The 11,861-nt window shown below is 42.7% G+C and overlaps 1 pseudogene; it reads left to right on the forward strand.

The window, feature by feature from the left end:
• The first annotated feature begins 2,396 nt into the window (after window positions 1–2,396).
• LOC137937292 (uncharacterized) lies at window positions 2,397–10,417 on the forward strand (annotated as a pseudogene).
• Window positions 10,418–11,861: the final 1,444 nt, after the last annotated feature.

The following is an 11,861-nucleotide window of genomic DNA, read 5'->3' on the forward strand; positions in this document are numbered from 1 at the left end:
ATATAGAAGATGGGGTCTAGGCCCATAGACCAAGGAGAAGGCCGACAGGCCCATACAATGATGGTAGGATGGTAAATAAAGGGTCATCTCATAGAGATGGCATTGATGTAATTAGGTTAAAGTTCTAGGGTTAAAACCCTAGACCCTAAACCCTAAGTTCAGGGGTATTATTGTAATACTATAGTTTCATTAATATATAAATAGAGCTTCAGTGGGAGGGTTAGGACATCAAGTCCATAACCTCTTCTTCCTCTAGTTTTCTCCGAATGAATCCCTCTCTCTTTTTCTGCATGAACCAAAATACTTAAGAATGTATGGATCTTGAATAGTGGGTACTCAAGGCACATGACTGGTGATAAGAGTAAATTTTTATAGGTTATACCAAAAGATTGTTGAACTTGTGGAAAAGAGAAATACTTCATTTACTTCATTGACTTATTATAATCAGAGTACATGAACCTCTATTTATAATAGAGGAAGGTAGTGGAGTCCAATTATAATAAAACTATCTTTGTCCCAATTAATCCCAAACTCTAACACTTAAAGATAAGTCCTAGCATAATTAAATAACTCAATATTGATAAAAGACAAACATAACTCGAACTAGAATTCTTCTAGGATGTGACCATAAGATAAAAATGCCCTTTGTGAGTCCTTCTTGATCTTCCAACTTATTTGATAAGGATGCCAACTCGTGGTAATCATGGTGGTGTTATGAACAAAATAACATTATTATTTTATTTTTTTCTTTAATTTACTCTATTTTATTTCAGTTCAGCCCACAGGGGTATTTTTGGGAATATTTTATTTATAGGGGTATTTTTGTAATATTTGATATTAAACCCTAACAGGGTGAACCCTATTTAAGTGGTAAGAGTAATGAGAAAGACAAGCATTGAGAATTAGGTTAAATCTAGTATAAACAGGCTTAGAGTTCTCCTCAACGAGCTCTAGGGTTTTCAAGCTTCCTTTTGGCTTCATCTTCATTCTCCATGTCTCCCTACAATTCCACCATGTCTTTCTCAATTCCCCATGGCCGAACCGGAACGTCAATAACGAATCTTTGTGTTAGATCCGGGACCGTAACAATTGGTATCAGAGCGGGAACATAATAGGTTATTCTCCAGAAGAATGGATGGCGATGCACAGAGAAATATCCCTAGAAGAATGGATGGCGATGCATAGAGAAATCAGAGAGATGCGGTGGATTGGCATTGAAGAGAAAAAATATGTGAAAAATTTTCTTGCGAGGAAGCAACTTGCTCCCACAGAAAAGGTCACACGACCTCAAATATCCGACCATGAAATATGCGCACAAGAGGTAGCAGAAGCTATCTCGGACGGGTGGAACGGTCAATGGCCAGAAAATTCAAAGATTTTGTCTTCTCTATCGGCCAATGTCCCTACAGAAGAGGCAAATGCTGTTTTAGATGAGCAGAAAGGCCATGCCTCGAAAACTTTCAAAATTTCCCCACAAGGAGACCTAAAGCCGCACAATGGGGACCAAGATTTGGGGCATTCGGTAGGGTTTTCTATCAAAACATTGTCGGTGGCCAACGATACTTGTACGACCCCAAATCCGACTACGGAAGCCTCAAAAACTCCTAGAAGGACCCTAGAAATCAGAAATCGGAGGGGTATGCGACCACAAACCCGTCGGTAAGGGTTGATTTGGGTTCATCCTCAACAAACCCCTCCTCACGGCCAAAAGAATCAATTCGTCTGACAAGGATGTATTTCTGAGAGGCCTCGGTCTCAGAAAATATCTAAGAGGCGAAGCCCCAAAGGGCTGCCCTTCGCCACCGGACACAGAGGAGGCTCCGTCGGCGCTGTTGGACACAACTCCGGTAGGATTTGACTTCCAGCCACCACCTCCCACTTGCAATCCGCCTCTCGGCAGAATAGTGCAAACCCTTGTTCCAAATTGGGGGTGGGTGGGTAAGTCTCTCGGAAATATTTTTTTGAGGAGCTATGTTTTTCTGTGGATGAGCACAGTACCTGTGCGGATGTGAATCTTCGAATTGTAGTTGTGGGGTTTAATTTTTTGGATCCACTGTATATTGTTCGACCACGTACTTCAATTTCAAATTTTTTGCCTGGTGAGTTTCTGTTCCAAGAAGCAGAGAAAGACATCCGGCATCGTCTTCACAAACTTACAACTGGTGTGTATGAATTCCGATAGGGAAATTTTGCATGTCGTTTTCTTCTTCTCCTGCTGAGACCAGCAACAGTGTTCTTGTCCATCATTCAATTAGCAACCTTGTGTTTAATTTCGTGGATGAATTGTCTGCTGCTCTTACCGTTGAGGGCCTTCATGAACAAAACATTGATGACACGGGGGGGGGGGGGGGGAGGGGGATGATTTTTGGAAGGCTCTGAAGAACTCGGCAAGGGAGATGAGAGTGAAGGGAGATGCCAGGGTAACAGCCCAGGCCTTGCAGGAGACATTCAAGGATCCATTGGAAATATGTGTGAAGGATAGAGATGTTAGTGGTGTTATGTGTTATAATAATCACATCAATGGTGTTCCCTCTTGTGCTTATAACAGGCTCTTATCTACAACCGTTAGAGGAGAATGGGCTCTTCATGGATACATTGTTGCCCACTGTGATTCACTTGAAGTCACGCACCATGGTCACAACTGGCTGAATGATGAACCAGAAGATGCAGTAGCACAAATCTTAGAAGCTGGTTTGGATCTGGATTGTGGCATTTATTACACCAACTACGCCTTCCCTGCTGTCCAGAATGGCAGAGTCCCGGAAACAGAAGTGGACAAGGCCTTGAGAAATCTCTATGTTGTTCTAATGAGGCTTGGTTTCTTTGATGGAAGCCCTGATGACTACGATTCACTTGAGAAAGAGGATGTTTGCCCCATAGATCATATCGAGCTTGCTGCTAAGGCTGCTAGGGAAGGAATTGTCTTGCTCCAGAATAACCATTCACTCCCTTGGAACCATCAGAAGATGAATTCAGCAAGGGAGATGGAATTGGAGGGACGGTTTACTGCCACGATAGTCAGATTCTGCCCAGATTTTGGTGCAAAATTTGAGGAGTATATGATTGATGCCCAGGGACACTGTGGCTCTTGTTGGGCATTTGGTGTCGTAGAATCGCTATCAGATCGATGCTGCATCCATCTTACTATGAGAATTTCCTTATCTGTGAACGATGCGTTAGCATGCTGTGGTTTTAGGTGTGGATATGGTTGTGATGGGGGCTATCCTTATCATGCATGGCAGTACTTTGTTCAGAATGGAGTTGTTACCGAAGAGAGTGACCCTTATTTTGATGACATTGGTTGTGGACATCCGGGTTATGAACCCGTGTATTCCACCCCTAAGTGTGCAAAGATGTGTACTGTGAATCTGGCAAGAGTCTAAGCACTACAGTGTTGAGGCCTACAGAATCAGTTCAGCTCCTGCAGACCTCATGGCTGAGGGTTATGTCAATGGTCCTGTGGAGATCGCTTTTACTGTATATGAGGAGTTCACACACTATAAAACTGGACTTTACAGGCACATTACAGGCGGTGAAATGGGTAGGCCGTGCAACTTTACCAATGGGGGACATTGTAAGAATCTTGCTCCTGAGTATGAGAAAGCTGCATCTGTATTGAGCAGCCATGACCCTCCAATTGCTCTCACTAAGGTTGATGCCAATGAAGAGAAAAACAAACAGCTTGCTCGTCTGTATCATGTGAAGGGTTTTCCCACACTTAAGATTCTACGCAATGGAGGGAAGACTATTGATGATTCCAAAGGTCCCAGGGATTCTGATGGGATTATAGCATATCTCAAGAAGCAAGTGGGCCCTGTAGCCACTAAAATTAAATCTGCAGAACATGTTGGTGACATCATTGATGAGGTAATGATAACTATTGTTGGGATTTTTCCCGACTTCACAGGTGCGGACTATGAAGACTTCACAGATTTAGCTGACTGTGATGGCATAGGCTTTCTTTTAGGTGAGGTTGCAGCAGCCCCAGGTGCTTTCCAGTATTTTGGCCTTAAGGAGGCCCAGGTGCCTCTCATTATCATACAACATGAAGAGGGCTAGAAATTCCTCAAAGCAAAGTCGGAGCATGACCACATTGCTTCTTGGTTGAAAGCATATACGGAAGGTAAACTTGAGCCATTCAGCAAATCAGCGCCTATTCCAGAATTTAATAGTGCATCGGTCCAGGTTGTTGTTGCTGCTAGCCTCCAAGAGATGGTTCTAAACTCTGTGCACAATGTTTTGTTCGAGTTTTCTGCACCATGGTGTGGGGCATTGCCAGAAACTACTACCTATACTGGATGAAGTGGCTGTCTCCTTTCAAAATGACCAGGATGTTGTTAGTGCCAAAATTGATGCCACTGCAAATGATAAATTGGTAACTTGGTGTGAAGGGCTACCCTACTTTGTACTTCTTGTCCTCCAGTGGAAAAATATCACAGTACGTGGGGAACAGATCAGTGGAAGATATTTTTGAGTTCATTCAGACAAATAGAGATCTGGTTGTAGAACAAGATGCTGCCACAGACCGTACTTTCGAGCTTGAGGGCAAGCTCGTTCTTCCAGGGGGGTGTAATGTTATGAACACAATAACATTATTTTTTTTTAATTTACTTTATTTTAGTTCAGTTTAGGCCACAAGAGTACTTTTGGGAATATTTTATTTATAGGGGTATTTTTATAATATTTTATATTAAATCCTAACAGGGTGAACCCTATTTAAGGGTAAGAGTAATGATAAAGACAAGCATTGAGAATTAGGTTAAATCTAGTGTAAACAGGTTTAGAGTTCTCCTCAACAAGCTCTAGGGTTTTCAAGCTTCCTTTTGGCTTCATCTTTGTTGTCCATGTCTCCCTACAATTCCACCATGTCTTTCTACAATTCCCCATGGCCGAACCGGAATGTCAACAACAAATCTTTGTGTAAGATCCGGGACCGTAACAGGTGGGTCCTACTTCTTATCGGCTTGGACCCATCTTGTGGGCCTTCCATGGTCGTGTGGCCCATCTTATAATACTCTTAGATATGTGGGCTTGGGCCTATCTTCCAACACTCCCCCTCAAACTGGGGGTGAGAGAACAACATGAACTCCCAGCTTGCTGCAAATGTGTTAGGTTCTTCTCGTGCCATGGATCGAGTCACCCTTCTTTCCTCTCCTCCCTCCATATTGGTTCTTGACTTTGGAAGAGGTTTCTTGTTCCTTGAACGTGGAATGATGGAAATAGGAATGGAATTCTTAAGCTTCGAAGGAAGCTCGACCTGGACATCAGAGGGAGAATCCGACCTAGACCTCTGAGGGAGAATTTGACCTGTTTAATTCTAATTTTTCAATACTTGCTTTCCCTTCACCTTGATGTCCCCCTAAATAGGGTTGAGGACGGAATTACAAAGTAGACCCATGGGTCAAGTGGTTCACGCCACATTACATCTAAACTAAACCAAACCAACCGAAATGAAATTACATTAAAAGTAAATTGACATAATTTAATTCCTATGACTGTGGATAACTCGTGATACTATGGATTCCATAACATCACCCCCGTCCTGGAGAAAGAGCTTATCCTCAAGCTCGAAGTAGGGGTAGAGGGGGCGGAACACAGCTAATGGCTCCCATGTCATGTCACTGGGATCAGCATCAGCCCATTGCACTTGGATCTCCCAATCACCCTAAATGCGGTGAGCCTATAATACCTGTGTTGGGGTAGAAAGTACACGTCCCTCATGTAGTGGGGGCAGAGGTGTGTGCAGCAAGGGAGAGTCACCTTGGACGGCCTTCAATTGGGAGACATGAAACACATTATGAATCCTGGCCTCTGGCGGAAGCTGCAAGCGGTAGGCAACTGTACCAATGCGGTCCATAACCTGAAAGGAACCATAATACTTCGGAGAGAGCTTGTGGCGTTTGGATGCTGTCAGTGATAGCTGCCTGTAGTGTTGGAGACGCAACCATACATAATCTCCTAAAGAAAAGAAGACTTCCCGGTGCTTCTTGTCATAATAAAACTTCATAGTATGTTGTGCCTCCTGGAGATGAGTGCTCACCTTAGTGAGCAAGCTATCTCTTTCTGCTAATGTTTGGTCCAAAGTGGTGACCTTGGAGGCTCCCGGTTCATATGATAAAAGGTTGGGCGGTTCTCTACCATATACTACCTTGAATGGGGTTGTTCCGAGTCCACTGTGGTAGGAGGTGTAGTAACAGAATTCAGCCCAGGCGAGCCACTTAACCCACCATTTAGGTGAGTCCCCCATGAAACAATGAAGATACATCTCAATTTTCTTGTTGACGACCTCTGTCTGACCATCTTTCTGTGGATGGTAGGCTGAAGAGAGTGCTAATGTTGTGTCCTGCAGCTTGAATAGTTCTTTCCAGAATGTACTGGTAAAAATGGCATCCCTATCACTTGTAATGGAATTAGGCATCCCATGTAAGCAGACAATATTATCCATAAAGAGCTGAGCTACGTGAGTTGCAGTGTAAGGATGCACCAGAGGTATGAAATGGCCATACTTTGAGAAACGATCAACCACTACAAAGATAACGGATTTTCCGAACGATGAGGGAAGTCCATCTATGAAATCCATGGAAATATCATACTAGACCTGTGACAGCAACTGAAGTGGTTGGAGCAACCCCACTGGACTTAATGATTTTGCTTTATTCCGTTGACAAATCTGACAAGCTGCCACATAATCGGCTATACTGCGCTTCATTGTTATGGACTCCATAGCATCACGAGTTATCTATAGGCATAGGAATTAAATTATGTCAATTTACTTTTCATGTAATTTCAATTCGGTTGGTTTACTTTGTTTGGTTTGGTTTACTTTGGGTTGGTTCAGTTGTAATGTGGCGTGAACCACTTGACCTATGGGTCAACTTTGTATTTCCATCCTCAACCCTAATTAGGGGGACGTCAAGGAAAAGAGAAGGCAAGTATTGAGACAATTAGATTAAACAGGTCAGATTCTCCCTCAGAGGTCTAGGTCGGATTCTCCCTTTGAGGTCCAGGTTGAGCTTCCTCCAAAGTTCCTTGTTCTATTTGAATTCAACCATTACTCATTCAAGAAACAAGAATTCTCTTCCAACATCAAGAGCATCCATGGAGGGAAGAGAGGAAAGAAGGGTGACTCGATCCATGGCAAGGGAAGAACCTAAAATTCAATCCCCTATAACTAAATTCCCGACTTATTCGAAAATATGTCTTTTGTTGCCCCTCATGTGTACTGTCATGGAAGGAGGCTAAAATGTTGTGAATCAGTGGTGACGTGTGGTGTAGAAAGATCATGTTTTTGAAGAGGACAAGATTATCCTGAACCGTCCAATGGTTTGCCGTTGTTCCCTATTGGATCTCATGATATAAAACAATAATTTTTGGGTACAGTTGTGTCTCTTCCCGTATAGAATCCAACAAGAGAGCTCTGGGCTGACTTATGGCATGTAAGTGCGGCTATGGAATGTCCTGGCGAGATAAAGCATCATCCCCCACATTAAAACTTCTAGGTTTATACTCCACAGTAAAGTCAAACCCCATAAGTTTACTTAACAAATGCTTCTACGGTGAGGTAGTGAGGCGCTGCTCAAGCAGATACTTGAGGTTGCAATGATTAGTGTGAATCAGAAATGGGCACCCCTAGAGATAAGGCTGCCAATGCTGTATGGCTTTCGCTAATCCGATCAGTTCCCTCTCACAAGCTGCTAACTTGTGGTGGTGCTGGCCAAGTTGGCAGCTAAAATAAGCAATCAAGTGTCCCTATTGGTGTAACACTGCACCAATACCGCCCCCCAAAGCATCACATTCCACCACAAAGGACTCCTCAAAGTCTGGTAGCTGCAAAACTGGGGTGGATGATAAGGCCTCTTTCAATTGCTGAATGGAATGGGCCTCAATCTCGGACCAGGTAAAGGCATTTTTCTTTAGTAGGTTGTTGAGCGATGCCGCAATCTGGCCATAGTTGCGAATAAATTTCCTGTAATACCCAATGAGTCTAAAAAATCCCCATAATGCTGTAGTGGATGTGGGAAGAGGCCAATCTATGACTGCCTGTATCTTACTCTGGTCGACCTTAACCCCAACTGCTGAAATAATGTGGCCCAAGTATGCCACTTTTGAGGTTCCCATAGAACATTTGGACTGATTTAAAACCAAATGATGTGAGCGGATAAGAGTAAATACCTGGTGAAGATGTTCAAGATGCTCTTCCCAACTGTGGCTATAGACCAAAATATCATCGAAAAATACCATAACGTATTTCCTCAAGAGAGGCAAATACCTCATTCATGAGGGCCTAGAATGTGGAAGGCACATAGGGGAGACCAAATGGCATTATGAGGAACTCAAAATGCCCGTGGTGCATGCGGAACGCTGTTTTCTCCGCATTTGATGGATGAACTCGGATTTGATGATAGCCAGATTTAAAATCGAGCTTGGTAAAAATAGTAGCACCATGTAACTCATCTAGCAACTCATCCACCATTGGGATGGGAAATTTATCTTTAATGGTATGCGCATTGAGTTGCTTTTAATCCACACAAAACCTCCACGACTTATCATGTTTGCGGACCAGCAATACCGATGAGGAAAAAAGAGATCGTTGAGCTGAATAATCCCCTAGGCTAGCATCTTTTGGCACTGCCTTTCAATTTCATCCTTCTATAAGTGGGGGTAACGATAAGGACGCACCACTACAAGTTCAGTGCCCATTTTCAAATGGATACGGTGATCACAATGCCTAATTGGTGGTAGCGCAATAGGTTCCTAAAACATATCCTGAAAGTCTGTAAGTAATTGAGATAACTTACAGTTGTCCGTGCTCTAGACCTGAACAACCTGAAGTGCGCATGGCACTGGTGCTTGTGTGCCATACAATGTAATTTGATGGTGGTCTTCTGTAAAGGACATGGTCAGAGCCTGAAAATCCCATAATATTCACCCCAACAATTGTAGCCACTTAATTCCCAATACCAAATCAAAGCCGGGCAGAGGAATCACCAGGAAATCTGCAATAAATGCATGTCCCTCTATATCAAAGTGTGTGGCTGGAGAGATGCCCGCACTGGTAATTTTAGCCCCATTGGCTACTGATACAGAAAGGCCAGTCTGTTACTGGACTACTAACCCAAGTTTTTCTGCCGCTGGCTGACTGATGAAATTATGTGTACTGCCAGAGTCAACTAAAGCAAGTAACTGTAGATGATGTAACTAGGCTTTAACCTGCATGGTATTAGAACTACGCAAACCAGTCATGGCATGAAGGGAAATCTTTGGACCCTCTTGGTCTGTTTCCACAATCTCCTCCTCAGGTAGTATGTCTTCACCATCCTCCCACAGAAAAATACTGAATAATCTTTTGCATTGGTGACCTTGTACATATTGTTCATCATAGTTAAAACAAAGGCCCTTGGCCTTTCTCTGATCCATCTCCTGTTTGTTTAGTTTTTTGAAGTAAGGAGCAGGTGAAGTCGAGTTAGAGATGTCTGCGTGTGGTGCTGCACTGGCTCCAGAATGTGGAGGTCCATAATAAGGGTTGGCGCAGTGGAATTGTGCTTTCCTTGCCAAGCTGGTTTTCTGACCAGTGAATCCTTTAGCACACACTGCTTATGCTCAATTGACCTGGCTAAATTCATAGCGTGGTCCAAATCTGTAGGACCATATAATTCAATTTCCAGCCGTAGAGCTTTTGTCAACCCAGTAGTGAAAATATGAACATACTGTGTGTGACTGACAAACTCATTTGCGCGGGCCAACCATTCCTAGAAGGTCTTTTGATATACCTCTAGTGATCTAGTCTGCTTATAATTGATTAATTCGCCCAATGGATTGCTACTAGCTGGAGGACCAAACCTCATAATGCATGATTGTCTAAAAGTAGCCCAATCTTGAACCAATTGGTCATTTCGGAATTGGTGGTACCATAGAAGCACTTCATCAAGCCTGTGGTAGGCGGCCAAATAAACTTTCTCATCCGTAGGTGTTTTTTTATGATAAAAGAATTGATCACACTTGGTTAACCAAATCAAGGGGTCCTTAGACCCATCATATGTAGGAAAGTCTAGTTTTAAATACCTAGGAACCGTATTTGGTTCCTGAGCGGGAAGCCCCAGATGGGGATTGTGATGACGCATTGGTGGTGGGTGGTGTTGATGGTGGTCGGCTGATGGAGAGTAGGCTGCCGGCGGTTGGGCTCGAGTACCACTATCATCTTGTTGCCAAAGGAGAGCTTGGATGGTGGCATCCATGGATATATGGCCTCACTCAGGTCAGAAGTTGTCTGATGTACCTCTTCCAGGGATTGAGCCTGAAGGTCTGTCCTCTGGCGATTATCTCCACTAATTGCCTCAAATCCTCATGGGAAGAGGAATCCCCAAGGGTGGACCTGTCTGATACCAAGATGTTAGGTTTTTCCCGAGCCATGGATTGAGTCACCCTTCTTTCCTCTCTTCCCTCCATATTGGTTCTTGACGCTGGAAAATGATTCATGTTCCTTGAATGTGGAATGATGGAAATAGGAATGGAATGCTTGAGCTTTGAAGGAAGCTCGGCTTGGACCTCAGATGGAGAATTTGACCTGTTTAATTCTAATTTCTCAATACTTGCTTTCCCTTCACCTTGACGTCCCCCTAAAGAGGGTTGAGGACGGAATTACAAAGTAGACCCATGGGTCAAGTGGTTCACGCCACATTACCTCTAAACCAAACCAGCCCAAATGAAATTACATTAAAATTAAATTGACATAATTTAATTCCTATGCCTATGGATAACTCGTGATGTTATGGAGTCCATAACAAAATGATCTATAGAATATTTTTGTATAAAATGGCACATCTTCCAACACTCCCCCTCACGATGTTGTGTCCTTCCATGAGGCCTTTCTAGCATAATATAAGTGAGAATAAAAATCACTCCTAGCCAGTAAGATATTGCTCCATACTCCAGTCCTAATGCTGGATGTAGGGCACACTCCATCTTCTGTAGGTAGTGTGTCTATTGGCATTGCTCTGAGGTGTCCACCACCGTGTCCCTCCACAGGATAACGGCTCTCAAGTAGTAGGTGTAATAAAAGCCATTACAGGGGGGGGTTCATAACCCGGATGTCCCAATCCAGACACCGATTCTCATGGTATACCTACCGTGATATTTTTTAGAGTTAAATTTATCATGGTGTTCCAATCTGGGCACCGACTCTCATGGTGTCCCAAACGAGATATTTTTGAGAGTCAAATAAATTATGGTATGAGAAAAGGTACTGAGGCCACCTCTTCTTCAATAATATTGTCTCATCCAAAGAGACATAATAGCAGCAATTGTAATGTAACACGACCATCTTCCAACACTTATAACATGAACCAAAATAATTAACCTTGTAGAAGGACCCATGAAATAATCATAATCTGATATAAATATTTTTTCTTTGATGCAGAAGCTTCATCTTTTGTGCTCCGCCTTTCTTGAATATTTTGGTCACATAAACTTATCCACAATAAATGGAATAAAATACCTCTGTCTTGTACTTCTTGTACTTCTCCCCCTCAAGTTGAGATGTAATGGCAGTGATCCCAGCTTGAACCAAATATCATAGATGCAGAAATATGCCCAAATAACATAGATGTAGTAATAATCCCTTAAACCATGGAGAAGTGAGGTATTTTCCTGATATAGCAACTCAAACCGTGATGCAAAACAAAGGGCATAAATTCGGATTTTTCAATACAACAGAATACCAACATGACCTTTGATTCTTCCAATACGAATATATCTTTAAATATAGATTAGATTGACATGAAATTTTCTCCTTCTAAAAGTATACTTACATACCTTTCATCAAAGTATAACTTCTCTTCATAAAATATAATTATTAGAAGATA

Source organism: Aristolochia californica, unplaced genomic scaffold (genome assembly GCF_029961685.1).
Source record: "Aristolochia californica isolate CCGP_79_NKW_82.1479 unplaced genomic scaffold, dmAriCali1.0.hap1 SCAF_7, whole genome shotgun sequence".
Lineage (NCBI taxonomy): Eukaryota > Viridiplantae > Streptophyta > Magnoliopsida > Piperales > Aristolochiaceae > Aristolochia > Aristolochia californica.